Source organism: Desmodus rotundus, chromosome 3 (assembly GCF_022682495.2).
Source record: "Desmodus rotundus isolate HL8 chromosome 3, HLdesRot8A.1, whole genome shotgun sequence".
NCBI lineage: Eukaryota > Metazoa > Chordata > Mammalia > Chiroptera > Phyllostomidae > Desmodus > Desmodus rotundus.
Genome location: NC_071389.1, coordinates 154,323,274 through 154,343,491, shown reverse-complemented (window position 1 = coordinate 154,343,491; position 20,218 = coordinate 154,323,274). Strand labels below are relative to the sequence as shown.

Genomic DNA, 20,218 nt, shown 5'->3' with positions numbered 1-20,218 from the left:
GGCAGTTCCAGCTGGGGTGCAGCACTCCCAGCTCGCTATCCCCCACCCGCACGCCGCTCGCTTTCTCTGGGCAATGGCAACTCTGCACGTGGACGCGAGTTCGCGTCCCACCCATCGCCGCTTCCATCTATTAGTTTGTTTCCGACCCATTCCTCCAATCCTTCCCCTTCCTGGTTATCTCAATCTTCGGCGACGCCCAAATTCCCTCAACTCAGGCGCGAAGGACTTAGTCGCGAGAAGAACGGTAACCCGACAGACCAAGAGACCACCTCCCTCCCCGCGCCTTTCCTCTCGCACGCCGGGTTCGCGCCGGCGCGAGCACGCGCCCTGTGCGCTGGCTGGCTGGCTGGCGCGCACGCGCCCGAGCGCGCTCCGGGGCGGGGCGAATAGCTCGAGCTTCGGCGAGGTCGGTGTGGGTCCGCTGGCGCTCCGGCCCCTAGTCGCGGCTGCGATTCCCAGTCCGCCCGCCGGCAGAGGAGGGAAGCAGGGAAAGGGGCGGGCGGAGGCGGGGCGGCGTCCGACTCTGGGAGAGCCGAGGGAGCAGCGCGGCGTCGACGTCTCCGGCTCTAAAAGAGGCGAAGAGGCGGCGGAGCTCTTTTCCTCTTCTCAGACCCCGGAGCGTCCGGGACGCAGAGCCCGGAACTGGGGGGACGCGGCGACTGCGGGGGCCCGGCGTAGGTGAAGCTGAGCGTGCTGGGTGGAGGAGATTGGTGGGGGATAAAGGGGGCACAGAGGTGCAGAGAGCGGGCTTGAGGGAGAGCTCGGGGGAAGGGGTAGTTGTTGGGGGTTGGGTACGGAGAGGAGGCGACGCGAGCCCTTGGGACTTGGAGTGCCCCAGATGGTGAAAGGTTTTTGGGGTCTGGGGCGAACCGAAGCACACGGGTCTGAGTTGGGGTGTTTCCAGAGTCATAGGCCGGGGAAACAATGGAGTGAGGGGGTTCTCTGATGTGACCGTGTGGGGGGTATTGGATTTTAAGAAACAACGAGAGATGGAAAATAGTGAAAGAATGGGTTATTTTAGGAGAAGTACAATAAGTTGGGAATACAGTTGGGATGCGTAAGGTCATCTGAGTGGGTGCCGGAGGCCCTTAAGATTTGGGGGCAAAGTGGAGGCCCTGGCCACGTAGCTCAGTTGGTTAGAGCGCCCTGCTTATAAGCCAAGGCTGGAGGTTCGATGCCCGGTCAGGGCACATACAAGAATGAACCAATCTCTTCTGTAAGTCAGTTAAAAAAAGGGAAAAGATTTGGGGACCAAGTGGGATTTGAAAATAAGAGAAGAACATTCTTTGAGTTGAGAGGAGGACAGGAACGAAAAATAATGCAAAGTGGGGCAGAGGAATAAAGTAAATGTGGTTTGGGCTTGGGCTTGAATTAAAGCAGAAGGGTACAGTTAGTTGGAGAGTGTGGGGTAGGTGGACTAGAGTGGCTTTTTTCTCCTAGGTCATCCAGGATGATGGTGTTCTTTTAGACGGTGGATCTTTCTCAGGCTTCTCTGCTAAGGAGTATAAACTGTTTTAATAATTTGGTTTTCATTTGTAGTCCATTTCATTGATAAAGCATGCCTGTAATAGTAATTTCTCCTCTGTTCATCAGGTTATGTATGTAATTTACCTGTGGTTAATGAAGCAGAAGAGAACAGATAACCAAAAAACAGGCATCTTGCTTTTAAGTCAGGTCAGTGATAATGCAGTGTTCAGGGTATTTGGGGGAGAACCAAGACCAAAAGGTGTTGCATAGCCTTGATAAAGTCAAGAGTTATCTGTACTTTGTTAGAACTGCAGTCTCTCACTGAGAATATTCACATATTGTCTGCTACTGGTTTTAAGTTCATGGGAGAGAGTTTGTGTGCTGCCTCAGGAAATTCTTGATGACGATTTCAAATTGTCAGGCTGCTTTATACCTTCCAGTTTGAATGAATGTGACTTGAAAATCACCTTATTTAAAAATATTGTGGGAAAGTATTTCTGGAGTTATGATCTTTGCATTTCCTCGATACTTGGATTTCCAGACTACATTTTGAATGGTATTAGATAACAAGATTGTTGATTTTGAAATTGTAGTTACCTTTGTGTGTTCATAAATAGTCCACTTAAGCTTTGTATTTGTTGGGCATTAAGTTTTGCTGACTCATCTAAGATTTCTGGGAATTCATGAGTTTATATTTATTTCATAGCTAGGTCTTGGATAGTAGCATTAGACCACTTTGTAAAGGTCCAAAACTAATGATCTAAATTGTCACTTTTCTTAAATGTTATAAAAACTGAACAAAGCAAGGAGTAAGTACAGCGTTCTCAATAGTGATAATGTGGCTCCTTCTTGACCTCTTTAGTGGGCTAGGCAAGGTGCTAAGGTTGTTTTAGATGCATTATCTCATTTAATTTTTTAAAAAAGATTTTATTTATTTTTAGAGAGAGGGGGATGGGGGAGAAAGAGAGGGAGAGAAACATCAATTGGTTGGTTGCCTCTTATATGCACCCCAACCTGCCCCAAACAGGGACTGAACCCGCAACTCAGGCATGTCCCCTGACCTGGAATCTAACCAGCGAATTTTGGCTTTGCGGGACAATGCCCGACCAACTGAGCCACGCCAGTTGGGGCTATCTCATTTAATTTAATCCTCACAATTATTTCCTATTTTATAAATTAAGAGATGAAAGAACTTACTGAGGTCACAGAGCTAGTGAGTAAAGCTAAATTCAGACCCAGCTCTGTTGGATGCCTTTAAATCTTCACTGCCTGGTGGGTCTTCCAGCTTTCTCCCTCCTCCAATCTTGGTTGTAGTATACAAGCAGCATGAATTGGTTGCAACTTGGATCTGATATGATAATCACACCTGTGATTTAGTTGAAGATTGGGTTAATGGGCTACACCTGTAGAGCTAATCCAATGTCTGCTCCTGCAATTTAACAAATCTGGGGTCCTGAGAATAGGGCTAAAACATCTTGCTAAGGGTTTGTCCTGTGAGCACAGTTAATTTTCTGTTTAGTGTACTTTGGAAGCACTGGGCATGCGTGGCACTCTTCCTCGTAGAAGTCAAGACAGCCAGTTGTGGAACCAAAACCAGTTCACAATGGAAACAATCGAAAACTGCTGAGTGTTCAAGTGCCCTCCAAGCACCTGTTGAGTCCACAGTTGGTACTAGAACTATCTCTAAATATAGATAGCATCCTCTTAGAAACCCCAAGTGAAACAACTAGAACTGAGAGAAACAGCTGGGACCTGAGGGAGGAGCCGTAGATTACTGGCCAAAACATCAGCATAGCCCCCGGAGGCTGATCCGGGAGTAACGAAGGGCAGATGCTAGTAAAAGGCAGGAGGGGAGGCAATTATTTGTGGAGCATTTATGTATTCTGGGCATTGAACTCAGTGTGTTTTTTATATCTGTTACCTTAAAAGATCTTCAGACAGTTCTTAAAGGGAGGTAGGTGTAAGCTTTATCCCCATTTTTCAGATGAGGCCTAGAAAGGTTAAATAACTTGTACAAAGTCAGTTAATAGCAGTGAAGGAAGTTTGTACATTATTATTATTGTTGTTATTTTAAATTGCTGCTTGCAGTTTCCCACTGTAGAACGACCATATTAAAATCAGGAACTTAAACATCAATTTTTAGAATGCACTGTGCTGCTTTGTTAGAAGTAAAACGGGTTATTTCAATCTTACCGCTTCCATTGGAAACTGGAAGAAAAAGGTTCTTTTTGTTATGTTTTTTTTTTTTTAATGAGAAGGGGTGCCCATTCATTTTATTTAACAAAAATAACCTCTTGTAGAATATAATTCAGCTTCTTCACGTGATTGGTATATATCTGTAGCAACATGAAAATGGCATGTCCGTCCCTTCTGTATTCTGAGATTTAAAAAAAAAAAACCCTTAAGCATCTAATCTTTTATTATTCTTGGCAAACTGGGAATACTTCTTTAAAAATTATCCTCGCCCAAGGATATGTTTATTGATTTTATATAGAGAGGAAGGGGGGTGGGGACACATCAGTGTGAGAGAGAAACATGGATTGATTGTCTCCTGTGCGCCTCTTGACCGGGACCTTTTGTCGTGTGGGAGGGGACCATGCTCCAACCCACTGAGCCCCCCGCCAGCACTTTTCTGAGACCTCGACTTTCAGGTAAGTCGTCTGGGCTCTGAAGGATGACAGAGAAGCATGCCTGTTACAGACTTTGACCACTTCTCTCGGTGTACTTTTGCCCCAAAAGTTTGATGATCGTTCTTGCTTGGTTACTTTGAACAAATTGTGGTAAAACATACATAATAAAATGGACCATGTAAACAATTTTTAAATGTACAGTTCAGTGGCATTAAGTGTAATCACATTGCTATGCGACCATCACCACCGTTCATCTCCAGAATGCTTTTTATCTTCCCAAACAGACATTCTGTACTACTGAACAATAATTCCCTATTCTTTTCTTCTTCCAGCCCCTGGCAACCGCCATTCTACCTTCTGTTTCTGTGAATATCATGACTCTGGATACCTCATATAAATGGGATCATAGTATTTGTCCATTCATGTCTGGCTTACTGAGCACGGTGTCCTCAGGGTTCTTCATGTTTTAGCCTGTGTCAGAATTTCGCTCCCTTTTAGGACTGCATGATATCCACTGTATGTGTATCCCATGCCGCTGATCCATTCATCAGTGGATACTGGGATTGTTTCTACCTTTGGGCTATTGCAAATAATTCTGCTGCGAGCATTGGTATACAAATATCTGATTGAATTCTCGCTTTCAGTTCTTTTGGGTATAGACCTAGAAGAACAATCTTTTGGGGATTTCTGGGTCATATGGTAATTCTGTGTTTAATTTTTTGAGGAAGCTTAGTGACTTGTAAATGCTGGTTTTATTATGCACCCTGAAGAGGGTGCTTCGCCTTATGTCTGAGGGATGATGTCTCCTTTACTGATGTTTTCTGTACTGTTCGGAGGACACTCATACTGGAAATGATTGAAAAGGAAATGATTTACCCCATTTTCATGGCTTTCTCTAAGCTTCTGCCTTTTTATATTTATCGTGACATCTGGCAAGCACATTAAAATACATTTCAACTTCGCAATAAAAGTACTTTTGAAAATCTTTTAGACATTTCAGCTGATGAATACCATGGGAGTTTCTGTTCCATGGTGTGAAATGTGGAGTTTCTGTTCCATGGTGTGAAATGTGTCCGATGTGGAAGAAACCATTTGTTAGGTTTCAGTCGTACCTGTAAATGTGGGTAATCAGCTCAGGAACATCATCTGTCTGTACGTGAAAAATGTGTCAGTGCTGTAGCGTTCGGTTTACTTTGCTGCCTTTGATTGAAATGTAAGGTGCTTTTTTCATTTTAAAATGTTTTACATGTATGGGCTACTGATTAGTGCTTATTTCTGGTATTCCTTCCTCATTCATTGAATAAAGTTTTAGTGTCAGCTATATTTCAGGAAGGTAGCCGTAATACAGGAAGTAAAATTGGCTGAAGTCATTTGTTTGATTGCATTTTTCCCCTCCCTTCGTGTGTGAGGGAAAGTTGACACATAGCACCACTACAACAGCTGAAGTAGCTGCAGACTGACAGTGAACTGTCTCTTAGGGTGAGTCTGACCCCCCTGCCCCATGTCATTTTTTCTAAGTGCTACCAGGAGGTTAATTATCCCTGCATCTTGCTTCTTGAGATTATTGAAGTTCCAGAGGGACTTCAGGCTTGTGTGCCATTTTCTGGGAACCTCATAGGAAACTTAGTAAGCCCATGCTTCCCATGGAGGTGCTATGTTGATTCTAAAATATTTGTGAAGGTTTTAAGTTTATGAACACCTTTTCTTTAGGTTCCTGGGCATTAAGGGTTGGACAGAGGCCAGCATTTAGTATCCATGTTCCAATCTACCATGCAGCCTTTAAGGGTGGGTTCCTGGACTATATACATCATCTTTAACAGGGATTCTGAGCAGCTCCACGCCCATAAAACATTCTGCATGGTCTGAGGAGGTAGCCATTAGCTAGAGGCAACTTCTGTAGTCATTGTTCTATGACTAATTTGTGGTTAGGGGTTAGCGAGGAATTCTTACTAGTTTAAACCCTAAATAATAACCTTGGATTGCTGGTAAGGATGATTTTTACATTACTTAATTAGCAAAATGACATGATTACTTGTTGTGGAGGGTGTTTATGTGTGTTCTTTAGAATTGGCTAAAGAGTGTTGGGGCTGAGGAGAAGAAGAAGGAGGTATTTGAGGCAATTATGTGATTGTAGGTGAATCATTATAGATACAAGAAGATGTCTTGGATTTGAAGATGCTGCCAGGGATGTTAGTTCCTATTGGCCTGTTTAGGACTGAAAAGCTCACTTTGAAAAACCTGTAGTCCTCCCTTTCTTGAGCACATATGAGCTGTCCAGTAGGAAATGATTTGTTATTGTTTTAAGGCTAAAGCTGGTAGTAGAGCAATACTTTTCTTTAAATTAGCCTCTTGGTCTCTGATTATAGCCTGCCGGTGTGGTCAGCTCATGCTGGCTCTTCCTGGTTATCTTCTACTATTACATTGACTCCAAATATGTGTTAGTGTGTGATGGAAGGGACTCTTCAGCCTACTTTGTTTGGTTATCCTCGTACATCTTTATAGTAAATTGCCTTCGTAGCTTACCTGCATGTCCTGCACAAGCTCTCAATACAAGGATCTTATCATAAGCCGCCTCCACACATTTGAAGAAAATGAGGAAACTTGTCTGTAAGATGGACTGACAGGAAGCTCATGTATTGTACCTGGATGGTAGGTGGTACAGAACCACCCTAGACTGAATCAGCCATTTAGCTTAGATACAAACTTGATGTTTTATTATATTTTATTAGTCAGTACCCAGTAGGTTTCTTGAGATGGTTTATCTGATTCCTTGTTAAGTGGACGGTGCTTTAAACAAGGCTTGCTTGGGTAATCTTTTTCTCCCATGTCACTACTCAAAGGTTGTACATACTTTATGTCGATCTTTTACAGGTTGTATTTGACATTTGTCACTAGTCCGCCTGTCTGTGATGTTACGATGATCCTGTAAGTTAGTCTACAAGGTATTGATGTGTGAGGCCATGTAATTCGGGAGCGGAGGAAACTATGCAGCGACAACGATGACTGAATCTGTGTCTGGGCATCTAATTTGATGACACAGGAAAAGCTCCTGAAAGAGGAGGGATATTTGATACCTTCATCCTGATTACTTGGTACTTAAAATCTTAACATTTAAGTAAGATTAAGTAGAATTATATTCAATTTTTACATGATTACATTTTTGATTGAGCAGTAAAGCTGAGAACACACCATCCTTTCACACTCTGCTGGCTAATCATTTTCATTGTGAAGTAATCCCAAGTATTTTATTTAACTTCTTAGCAGATGAACTTTTTGAGGCCTGAAATGTGGATTTACTGAGTGGTGTTAGTTATGATCAGGCTAATACTAAGAGTATATTTATCATATTCCCATATTGTAATATTTTTCTTCTAATTGCTTATTGAAATAGGGAAGCTGTATGTCATGTTAAGAGCACAGACCTGTTAGCTGTATCACATAGGAGTTGCTAATAAGTAGGATTATACGTAGCTGGGCACAAAATTAATTTTGGGGGAGAGGGGTTATGACGGTCCTACATGCTATCAACAATAACAACTGAAAAAAGAGTACAGATATCGTGCACAGATCTGGCTTTGAACTTCTGCTTCTCTACCTCCTCCCTCTGGTGACTTGGTCACGTCATTTAATTTCTCGGAGCCTGTGTTTCTGAGTCCACAAAATTGGTGTAGGAGTAATTCCTACCACAGAGTTGTCCTGACAGTTGATTTTTTTTTTTGAGGTGAAATTCACATTACATAAAACCCCTTTTAAAGTGTACAGCACGGTGGTACTTCCTACATTCACAGTGTTGTACAACCGTCACTCTGTCTAGTCCAGAACTTTTGCATCAGCCCCAGGGGAGATGCGGTTCCCATTAAGCAGTCACTCCTCATTCTGCCCTGCCCCTCTCTCGGTAACTACCAGTCTGCTTTCTGTCCCTACAGACAAATTCTGGATATTTCAAATACACAGAATCACAGTAAGTGACCTTCGTGTCTGGCTCCTTTCTCTCAGTGATGTTTTTGAGGTGCACCCTTGTTGTAGCACGTGTCAGTACTTCATCTCTCTGTGGCTGAATGCTGTTCCATTGTATGACTATATCACCTGTTGTTTGTCCATTTACCTATTGATGGACAGTTGTGTCATTTCCACCTCTGCCTGTTGTGAATAGTGTAGCAGTACTTGTTTGAATACCTGTTTTCAGTTCTTTGGGGTCTATATCTGAGAACGGAATTGCTGGGCCATGTAGTATTTCTATGTTTAACTTTTGAGGGACCATCATGCTGTTTTCCACAGAGGCTGCACCATTTTACATTCCCACCAGCAATGTTCGAGGGTTCCAGTTTCTCCACATCCTTGCCAACACTTGTTATTTTCCTTTTATTTGATTGTGGCCATCTTAGAAGGTGTGACGTGGTACCTTACTATGAATTTGATTTGCATTTTCTTAGTAACTAGTGACGTTGAGCATCTTTTCATGAACTTATTGGTCATTTGTGTATCTTCTTTGGAGAGATGCCTAAGACCTTTGTCCTTTTTAAAAATTAGATTGTCTTTTCGTTGAGTTATGACTATTGAATTTTAATGGCTATCAAACATTTAGCTCAGTGAGTACATACACATAGTATGTACTCAATAAAGACTAACTAATAATATAGTTAGAATTATTTTTGCTACATGTGGTCTGAACTGGAAGGCTGAAAAAACTTTGTCTGGCTGTTCTGCATAGGAGTGGAGAGACAACAAAACTTATTTGTTGTGAGTAAAGGTTTGACTGTGTCAGTGTTGGTACTTTGCTTTTAACTGATGCCCCCAAGTCAAGAAATTAGCCTTACACAAGCAAATAGTAGTTTATCTTTGGCAGAAATCAGTACTGTAAGACCTCACTTAACGTTGTTAATAAAGTTCTGTGACTTTAAGTGAAATGTCGTATAACAGAACCAGTTTTACCAAAGGCTAATTGATATAAACCAGAGTTAAGTTCCTATGGCATCTCATCAACGTTATAACAGAACGATGTTGAACTAAATGGTGTTATTCGAGGACCTGCTGTAGTGCCATCTAGTTATAGCTGAAATTTAGATTATTTTTATTTTACCCTATGAGATATTTGTTATAAATACTACAATGAAAATTTGTTTGCTAACTGGGTCAGGCAAGCCTGCTTTTTATGTTTACTGGTATGCAGTTTATGTATTGTCAAGTTTTTATGGTTGTTGCAACTTGGCTATATGGGCTGGTCAAAAGAACACGGGTGAGACTCGGAGATCAGAGTAATTATTAATTCAGGACCTTACTCTCTAGTCAGGATTGTACCATCTTGAACTGATGAATATATTTTGCTAGGTTTATAGGTAGACAAACTCATTATATCATGATTTGGAGTGAGGTGGTAGCTTTAATCAGAACATGCAGAAAACTATATGCAAGTCTAAACTTTGGTTATTTACTTGGAAAAGGCAGCAAAGAGGGGCAATGTATGCTTTCAGGAACTGGGGATTATTCCAGTCCCTCCTGAAGCCTGCCTATCGCTCCTCCCTGACCTTGCTTCCAGGCTTTATATGCCTCAGCTCTGAACCCTCCTTTCTTTTTTTTTTTTAAATATATTTATTGATTATGCTATTACAGTTGTCCCATTACCCCCCCCACTCCACTCCATCCTGCCCACCCCCCTCCCTCCCACATTCCCCCCCCCCCCATAGTTCATGTCCATGGGTCATACTTATAAGTTCTTTGGCTTCTACATTTCCTACACTATTCTTACCCTCCCCCTGTCTATTTTCCACCTATCATCTATGCTACTTATTCTCTGTACCTTTACCCCCCTCTCCCCCTCCCACTCCCTTATTGACAACCCTCATGTTCTAGTTGTTTGCCTAGTTTGCTCTCGTTTTTGTTTTATGTGTGGTCGTTAATAGCTGTGAGTTTGCTGTCATTTTTACTGTTCCTATTTTTGATCTTCTTTTTCTTAGGTAACTCCCTTTAACATTTCATATAATAAGGGCTTGGTGATGATGAGCTTCTTTAACTTGACCTTATCTGAGAAGCACTTTATCTTCCCTTCCATTCTAAATGATATTTGCTGGATACAGTAATCTTGGATGTAGGTCCTTGCGTTTAATCTTGGGTAATGTAATTATGATGTGCCTTGTTGTGTTCCTCCTTGGGTCCAGCTTCTTTGGGACTCTCTGAGCTTCCTGGACTTCCCGGAAGTCTATTTCCTTTGCCAGATCGGGGAAGTTCTCCATTATTTGTTCAAATAAGTTTTCAATTTTTTGTTCTTCCTCTTCTCCTTCTGGCACCCCTATAATTCGGATGTTGGAAAGTTTCAAGATGTCCTGGAGGTTCCTAAGCCTCTCCTCATTTTTCCAAGTTCTTGTTTCTTCATTCTTTTCTGGTTGGATGTTTGTTTCTTCCTTCTGGTCCATACCATTGATTTGAGTCCCAGTTTCCTTCGCATCACTATTGGTTCCCTGTACATTTTCCTTTGTTTCTCTTAGCATAGGCTTCATTTTTTCATCTGTTTTTCGAACAGATTCAACCAAGTCTGTGAGCATATTGATAACCAATGTTTTGAACTGTGCATCCGATAGGTTGGCTATCTCTTCGTCGCTTAGTTGTATTTTTTTCTGGAGCTTTGAAGTGTTCTGTCATTTGGGCCATTTTTTTTTTTGTTTGTCTTGGCCCGTCTGTTACTTTAAGGGGCGGAGCCTTAGGTGTTCACCTGGTCGCTGCGCAGTGACGCTGTATGTGGGGGAGGGGCTGAGTGGGAGCAATGGCGCCCACCTCACTCTCCTCCGGATTTCAATCTTTCACTCCGATACCCACAATCAAACTGGGCCACTCTGGTGCTGGTTCCCGAGTAAGTGGGCCTGTGCACACTCTAGGCCCCTGTGGGTCTCTCCAACGACCTCTCCTGTGAGGCTGGGAGTCTCTCCTGCTGCCGCCCCAACCCCCAGGGGCGCTTTCAATCAGAGGTTTGAGGCTTTATTTCCCCGAGCTGGAGCCCTGGGTTGCACAGTCTGCTTCGCTGCCCGCAGTTCGTCCGGTTTATCTGTGGGCGAATGTGGTGCTGCAGGGTGCTACCCGCCACTCTGCCTGCCCCACTCTCCACCACTCTGAGTCCGGCCCTCTGGGTTTATCTGTGCGAATGTGGGGCCGCAGGGTCTGCTAGTGCTCGGACTGCCTGCGCCATTTGTCCCACACTCCGCCAGTCTCAGTCCCGCAACAGCCACGCGAGTCCTCTCCACCCCGGTGCCCGTCTCCACCCCTCCTACCAGTCTGGATGAGTGTTTATTTTCTATTTCCTTGGTGTCGGTCCCCCTTGCTGTTCAATTCTCTGTCAGTTCTGGTTGTGCGAGGAGGCGCAGTGTGTCTACCTACGCCGCCATCTTGGTTCCTCGATTCTGAACCCTCCTTTCTTTTGTTACCCTCTGTGCCTTTGCCCATTCCCTAAACTGCCTGCAGTGTCTTCTAAATCTCACGGTGACCTGCCTTTCTGAAGTCTCTCAGGCCGACCAAACACTCCTTTTGGGCTTTTAGTTCTGTTACATACTTTCATAACAGTATTTATCATAGAGTGCTTTTAAAAATGTGTATTACATGTTTTAAAGAGGCACATGCGCATGGTAAATAAAACTGAATGGTATAGAAGTAAATGGTGAAAACAGTTTTCCTGGTTTTCTTCCCCAGAGGCAGTCACTGATGGGGCTTTCTCTTCTGTATCCTTCCACAGTTATTGAGAACTGATACAAGAATTTTTATAGTATATGAAATGCTTATTTTTCTTCTGATTTCTTTTACAAAGGAAAAAATTCAAGCATTATAGAAATATATAGAGTGAAAAGTGAAAGGTCCCATTTCCCTTGATCCTTAATTCTTGTCCTCATATAACTGTCCTTCTCAACAACATTCCTCTCTTCAGAGGCAGTCCTGTTTTAAGCCCTTTCAGCTTGTTCCACTTACATTTACATATGTATATAAAATATTTTTGCATGTATTGCTGTTTTTATGATTTTTATATATTCTGTAACTTCCTCTACATATCCATTGTAGTTTCTAACAATGTTTCAATGAACGCTTTTTTCTGTGCTTCTTGTTGGACATATGTGAGTGTTTCTCTAGGTTGCTAGAAGGGAATTTCTGGGTGAAAGGGTGTATTCTAAAATTTTTGTTGAATACTGCCAGATTGCTTTTGTTTTTTGAATTATTTTTTTAGAGATTTTATTTATTTTTAGAGAGAGGGGGAGGGAGGGAGAGGAAAACGTCAATGTGTGGTTACCTCTTGAGCGCCCCCTACTGGGGACCTGGCTCACAACCCAAGCGTGTGCCCTGACTGAGAATAGAGCCCTTGACCCTTTGGTTCACAGGCCAGCACTCAGTCCACTGAGCCACACCAGCCAGGGCCAAATTGCTTTTTTTAAAAAAACTTTTTGCCCTAAGCTGTGTGGCTTAGGTTGGGTGTCCTCCTACAAAGTGAGGAGAGTGGCCAGTTGGAAATTCAGTCAGGGCACAGGCCTAGGTTGGGGGTTGGGTCCCTGGTCTAAGCTAGAGGCAACTGATTGATGTTTCTCTCTCACATTGATGCTTCTCTCCCTTTCTCCCTCCCTTCCCCTCTAAATAAATATATCAATAAAATAAAACCTTTTTATTTTGAAATAATTTTATATTTGTAGAAGAGTAAAGATGGTACAGAGCGTTCCCATATATTCTTCCACCAGCTTCCCGTAATGTTAACATCTCTCATAATCATAGTACCTGGTATCAAACTAAGACATTAACATTGGTATGACAGTATTAAACTCCAGATTTTATTCAGATTTTCCTGGTTTTTCCACTGGTGTCCTAAAAAGTTGTAGGACCCGATTCAGAATGTCACATTGCAGTTAGCCATCATGTCTCTGCAGTGTCCTCCCTCCTGTCTGTGACAGTTTCTCTGTTTTCCCTTGTCTTTTTCACTGCCTTGACACTTTTTAACAGTACTGGTCAGGAATTTCGTAGGACATTTCTTAATAATAGGTTTGTGTAATGTTTCTCGTGATCAGATGTTATGGATTTTGGGGGAGAATACCACAGAGGTGCGTGCCCATCTCATTGCATCGTATTGGGGTAGATGATATCAACATGTCTTATTACTGGCGATATTGACCTTTGTGACTTGATTAAGGTGGTGTCTGCCAGGTTTCTTCACTGTAAAATTTCTGCTTTTCCCATTTGATACTCTGTGAGTCACTAAGTCCAGGTCACACTTAAGTTCCACCTCCTGGAGGGAGAAGTATCAAAGAATTTGGACATTTTTAAAAAAGATTTTATTTATTCTTAGTGGAAGGGATGGAGAAAAACAATAAGAGAAACATTGATGGATTGCCTCTCGCACACACCCTGACCAGGGACCAGCCCCGCAACCCACACACGTGCCGGAACCCCTCACTTTGCAGGACGACGCCCAACCAACAGCCACACAGGTTAGGGTGAGTTTGGGCATATGTTTCTACTGCTGCAGTAATAAAACTATTTTAGGAGGCTATGCAAATACACTGTTTCTCTTTAAAAGTTCCACCTGTTAATTTTAACATTCATCAGTTGATCTTGCCTGCAGCAGTTATCTCTGTGGTATTCTAATGGCCGTTTTTCATTTCTCTCATCGCTCTACATTTATTAATTAGAAATTTTCTGTAAGTAGGCTTGTACTTTGTCCCCCATTTATTTATTTAACAACTTATTTACATACTATGGACTCATGGACTTTATTCTTTGGATCATAACATTATTTACTTTGTTGCTTATCAAATTACTTTGAAAAAACCTGCAACAATTTACACTCCTACCAGTAGTTACAGATAACAAACTTACACACTTACAACATTGGCTATTATCTGATGAATTAAGACACTGTTTTATTTTTCCTGATGAAACATGAGGTGAATGTTTTATATGGTTATTGACTATATTTCTTTGTGAATCATTTTTTACATACTTTGCCCATTTTTAAATTGGGTTTTTTGTTTCATAGAAGTTTTACACTCTGAATATTAATCCTCCATTAAATATAAATTTTTTTCCTTTTGGGAAAAACTGTTTTCCTTCTCTGTTTTTTAAATTACAAAAGTAATATGCTTACCGTAAATCATGTATGAAGTGAAAAGTTCCTCATGCTCTCTTCAGTCTCATTCCCTGTGCATAGTATCTTCTTATACCACAGGCGAGCAGTTCGTCATTTTTCTCCCAGAACTCTTTCTATATAGGTGCAGAAATATATGTAGGTGTTGCGTGCACATACTAGTGTGTGTGTGTGTGTGTGTGTATAAAAGCATACATTTTTATAGTAATGGGATCATAGAATAGTAGTTCTTTAGTTTTGTTTTTATGATAGAGTTAACAAATCATAGAAAGCTAATGTGTTGTAAATGTATGTTTCAGTGTCTTTCACTGGGCTATAATCTCCTTTGTATAGAGACTGTGATGCTTTCTGCTATAAAGGTATTCTTTTCCTGTGTAAATGACACCACCATCCATCCATTTGCTAGTGCCAAAAGCATTTTTTAAACAGTTTTTTGGGGTGCCTACTATCTTTCTAAAACACAGAAGTAAAGTAAGCATAAAAATCCTTGCCTGTATGCAGCTCATAGTCTAGTAGGGAAAGATGGATATTAAGCAAAGGAGTAAAATGTTTAGTGTTTCAGTTGGTGATAACTGGTATTGAAAAATAAAACCCAAAACAAAATCAGGAAAGGTGATAGAGATGCTCTGTTAGCCTGTGACTGTGTGCATGCATGCCAGAGAGAGAAAGAGGGGGAGTTGGGGGGTGCTTGTTGAGAAAGTAATATTTGAGCATAGACTTAAAAGTCATTGTTGATTCATTTCTCTTCCTCATGCCCCACATCAGATCCATCTCCAATTGTTGATTTTATCTTCAAAATACATCTAAAACCTACCCACCAAGTAGTGGATTAATTTGACAGTAGTACTTCGTAAAAGTTTTCACCTGATTGTTTTACTATTCTCAGTGAGTTAGGAATGAAGGTGTTCAACTGAGAATGAGGGTGGGGAGCAGGAGGAAATGGAGGTTTGTGGAGAGGGTACAGGTGTGAAGGAAGGTGTTTAGGAGTGTGGGAGAATGACTGAAGCAGGGCAATATTGTGTGATTGCCAGGTGGCATTAAGGGCCCCTTGAGGTTTGTGGTCATGCGTTTAAAGTGAGATTAGTCAGTATGGTTTTTACCTCCAGCCTCATTCAGCTGCATTGGTATATGTTTGGAGTGAATTTAACCAGAGAGGTTTTACAAGATAGTAAAACAAAACACATGAGGGTCGAGGAATAGAGGATAGAGACTTCCAGACATGATAGCGGCGCAGGTAGACATGGCTCTACTCTTTGCACAACCACATCAAAATTACAACTAAAATATAGAACAGCCATCCCTCAGAACTGTCAGAAATCGAGTTGAATGCAAGTCTGACCACTACGGAATTAAAGAAAGCACATCCATCCAGACTGGTAGGAGGGGCACAGATGTGGAATGGGCTGGTCCTTCACCCACATGTAATGGATAAAAATTCAGGAGGGATATCTCAGGAGCGAGGAGTCCCAGCCCCACACCAGGCCCTCCAGTCCAGGATTCCAGTGCCGGGAAGATAAGTCCCCCACAACTTCTGGCTGCAAAAACCAGCAGGGATTGAGTCAGTGGAAGAAACTTCTGGAGCCCCAAGCAGTGCCCATTAAAGAACCCACACTCAGATTCACTCCCTCTGAGCCCCAGCACTGGGGTAGCAGCTTGAAAGGTACTAGTGGTATACAGGGAGAAGCTGAAGTGTCTGGCATCAAAGTGTCCCTTTTCTAAACCCTCCGCCCACAGAGCCTGGAAGCTGGTGCCATATCTGGGACTCCATCAACCTGGCTAACACTGTTTGACTACCCTGGAAATCCCCAGAGACTCCACCCCATCCAATTTATGGGCCCACCCAAGCTGCTTGTATGTATGGCCGGTCTTGGCTCATGCTTCACAACTTCTTAAATCCTGTCAAATAAGCAACAGCTTGCCTCAGTGAGCCCCAGGACCAGCCCTTTGTCATGCCCTCTCCTCTTCCACTTCCCTTGCCCCCCAAAGCAACCAACCTAATTTACCTTCTGTCACTAGATTAGTTTGTATTTTCTGTTTTATATAGATGGACTCATACTATATATATTTACTTTTTTTTTGTAGGGGTCTGGCTTCTTTCAGCATCATTATTTAAGATTAATCCACTTTTATGGATAGTGTATATCTATATTTCATTCATTTTTATTGCTAAGCAGTATTCTATTGTGAGGATTTATCACAATTTCTTTTTGCATTCAAAATGGCTGATAGACTTTTGGATCGTTAGCAGTTTTTCACTAAATAAAGCTGCTAACATTGATTTGTGTGTATGGCTTTGTATGCACATATGTTTATTTTCTGTTGGGTAAATACCTAGGAGTAGCATGGCTGGACTGTATGGTAGGTATATGTTCCACTTTTTAAAAAACTGTTGAAGTGCTTTCTAAAGTGGTTGTAGCATTTTTACATCCCTATCAGTATATGAAAGTTCCAGTTGCTTCACATTCTTGCCAAAACTTGATATTGTCAGTCTTTTTCATTTTTAAAAGCTTTATCCATTCTGCCCTGGCCAGCGTGACTTTGGTTGGATCACTGTCTGGTAACCAAAAGGTCTCCGGTTCGATTCCTGGTCAAGTAACATGCCTGGCTTGTGGATTCCATCCCTGGTTGAAGTGCATGGGAGAAGCAAAGTTGACGTTTCTAACATCAGTGTTTCTCTCTCTCTCTAAAACCAATAAGCATGTCCTTGGGTGATGGTTACAAAAAAACAAACCTTTATCCATTCTAACAGGTGCATCGTGGTAACTAGTGATTTGTTATGTATTTTAAGGAAGTTGAGCAATTTTTCATGTGCTTATTTGCATCTTTGGTGAAGTGGTCTATTTGCCCATTTTTTAAATTGAGTTGTTTGTGTCTTTATTATTGTTTTGAGAATTCTTTATAAATTACGGATATAAGTTCTTCACCAATACATGATTTATAGATATTTTCTTCGTCTGTGCCTTGTTTTTTCTCTTAATTTCTTTAAAAGAACAAAAATTTTATGGTTTTGGTGTCAAATCTAACAAATATATTTGCTTACATAAGGTCATAAAGGTGTTCCTCTTTTTTCTTCTAGAAAACTTAATCATTCTAGGTTTTACTTTTAAATCTGTGATCCATTTTAATGAGATGAGAGTTCATTCTTTGCATATGTATATCCAATGGTTTAGTATCATTTGTTGAAAGACTTAATTGCCTTCTTTTGTCACTGTTGAAAATCAATTGTCTGTATATGTGAAGGTCTATTTCTGGACCCTCTTTCTGCTCCATTGATCTTTGTCCTAATACCACATTGTCTTGATTACTGTAGCTTTATGACACATTTGAAATCAGGTAGTTCTAGGCCTCAAACATCTTTTTCAAAGTTGTTGTGGCTATTGGACCTTTGCATCTTCATATGGATTTTAGAACTAGTTTGTTGGTTTCTACAAAAAAAAAAAGTCTGGTGGAATTTTGGTTGAGATTGCATTAAATCTGTTAAGTCAGTTTGGGGAGAATTGACATCCAAACAACATGAAGTCTTCTAACCCATGAACGGATATGTATCTCTCCATGTTTAGCTCTTTAAATTTCTCTTCACAGTGTGTTTACTTTTTAATATACAGATCTTTCACATATTTTATCTGATTTATTCTTAAGAATTTATATATTTTTTGATTCTTTTGTGGTTTTAGTTTCAATATCTGTTTATTGGTAGTATATAGAAGTACAATTGATTTTTGGACATTGATCTCTTTTAAAAATTATATTTTATTGATTATGTTATTACAGTTGTCCCAATTTTTCCCCCTTTGTCCACCTCCACCCACACCCCCCCACTCTCTTAGGCAGTTGCCACACCATTGTTCATGTCCATGAGTCATGTATAGAAATTCTTCAGCTACTTCATTTCCTATACTGTACTGTACATCCCCATGGCTATTCTATAACTACCTGTTTGTATTTCTTAATCCCCTTACCTCTTCACCCATTCCCCCACACCTCTCCTATCTGGCAACCATCAAAATACTCTCTGTATCCATGACTCTGTCTCTGTTCTTGTTTGTTTTTTAGATTCAATTGTTGATAGATTTGTGTTTTTTGCCATTTTATTGTTCATAGTCTTGATCTTTTTTCTTAAATAAGTCCCTTTAACATTTCATATAATAATGGTTTGGTGATGATGAACTCCTTTAGTTTTTTCTTGTCTGGGAAGCTCTTTATCTCCCTTCAATTCTAAATGATAGCTTTGCTGGATAGAGTAATCTTGGGTGTAGGTCCCTGTTTTTCATGACTTTGAATACTTATTGCCCATCCTTTGTAGCCTGTAAAGTTTCTTTTGAGAAATCAGCTGGCATGCTTTTTAATTTAAATATATTTTATTGATTATGCTATTACAGTTGTCCCAATTTTTCCCCCTTTGCACCCCTTGCCCAGTACCCCCATTCTCTCCAGCATTCCCCCCCACGTAGTTCATGTCCATGGGTCATACATATAATAAGTTCTTTGGCTTCTCCATTTCCTATACTATTTATAACATCCTCCTGTCTATTCTGTACCTACCAATTATGCTTCTTAATCCTTGCACCTTTTCCCTCATTCTCTCCCTTCCCCCTCCCAGCTGATAACTCTCCAAATGATCTCCATTTCTTTGATTCTTGTTCTGGTTGTTTGTGTAGTTTGTTTTTTAGATTCAGTTGCAAATAGTCATGAGTTTCTTATCATTTTAATGTTCACTGTTTTTATCTTCCTCTTTTTCTTAAATAAGTTCCTTTAACATTTCATGTTATAATGACTTGGTGATGGTGAACTCCTTTAACTTGACCTTGTCTGGGAAGCACTTTGTCTGCCCTTCCATTCTAAGTGATAGCTTTGCAGGATAGAGGAATCTAGGTTGTAGGTCTTTGCTTTTCATCACTTTGAATACTTGTTGCCAGTCCTTCTTGCCTGCAAAGTTTCTTTTGAGAAATCAGCTGACAGTCTTATGGGAACTCCTTTGTAGATAACTCTCTTCTTTTCTCTTGCTGCTTCTAGGATTCTCTCTTTATCTTTAACCTTTGACATTTTAATTATGATGTGTCTTGGTGTGGTCCTCTTTGGGTCCAACTTGTTTGGAACTCTCTGTGCTTCCTGGACTTGTATGTCTATTTCTTTCACCAAATTAGGGAAGTTTTCTTTCTTTTTTTTTCAAATAAGTTTTCAGTTTCTTGCTCTTCCTCTTCTCCTTCTGGCATCTGTATGATTCAGATGTTGATTTGTTAGGAGATGTCCCAGAGGCACCTTATACTATCTTCGTTTTTTTAAATTCTTTTTCTTCTTGCTGTTCTGGTTGAATGCTTATTTCTTTCTTATGTTCCAAATTGTTGATTTGAATCCCAGCTTCATCCCCTCCACTGTTGGTTCCCTGTAAATTTTTCTTTATTTCACTTAGTGTAACCTTCATTACTTAGTGGGTTTTTAAATTTTATTGCTGTACTCAGTAAATTCTTTGAGCATCCTTATCACCAGTGTATTAAACTCTGCATCTGATAGGTTGGTTATCTCCATTTCATTTATTTCTTTTTCTGGGTTTTTTTGTTCTTTTCTTTCATTTGGGCCATGTTTCTTTGTCTCCTCAATTTGGCAGCCTCCCTGTGTGTTTTTTTGGTTTTTCTTTTCCTGTGTATTAGGTAGAGCTGCTTTGACTCCCTGTCTTAGTAGCGTGGCCTATTGTAAAAAAGGAATCTGTAAATTGTATGGGTGGAGCCTTGGGTAATCACCAGGGCGGGGCAACACGCTTCATTGCCTTGTGGCTCCTTGTGGGGGGAGGGCTCGGAAAGGGTACATTGACGCTTCCTGGCTTCTGGAGGTTTTCCCGGCACTCGCCCTGTGCAACTGGTGCCCTTCCAGCTTCTGCCCTGGAGCTGAATCCAAGAGGGGGTGGGCCTGCAAATGTATTAAGTCCGTGTGGGCCCATTAAGCGGAGTCTCCTGAAAATCCGGCATTTCTTCTGCCGCCCCAACCCACTGGTTTTACAGCCAGAAGTTACGGGGATTTATCT

General features: G+C 41.2%; 1 protein-coding gene across 6 annotated transcripts in view; it reads left to right on the top strand.

The window, feature by feature from the left end:
- Nucleotides 1-385: 385 nt before the first annotated feature.
- The window catches only part of SPATS2 (spermatogenesis associated serine rich 2), a 111,782-nt gene continuing 91,949 nt past the window's right edge, over nt 386-20,218 (top strand). The window contains exons 1-2 of one of the 6 annotated variants that reach the window (XM_045184378.2): nt 413-674; nt 1,594-1,674. The gene's annotated coding sequence lies outside the window, so the exon portion shown is untranslated. The other 5 variants (XM_045184379.2, XM_053921527.1, XM_024575927.3 and 2 more) reach the window with 5 other exon arrangements.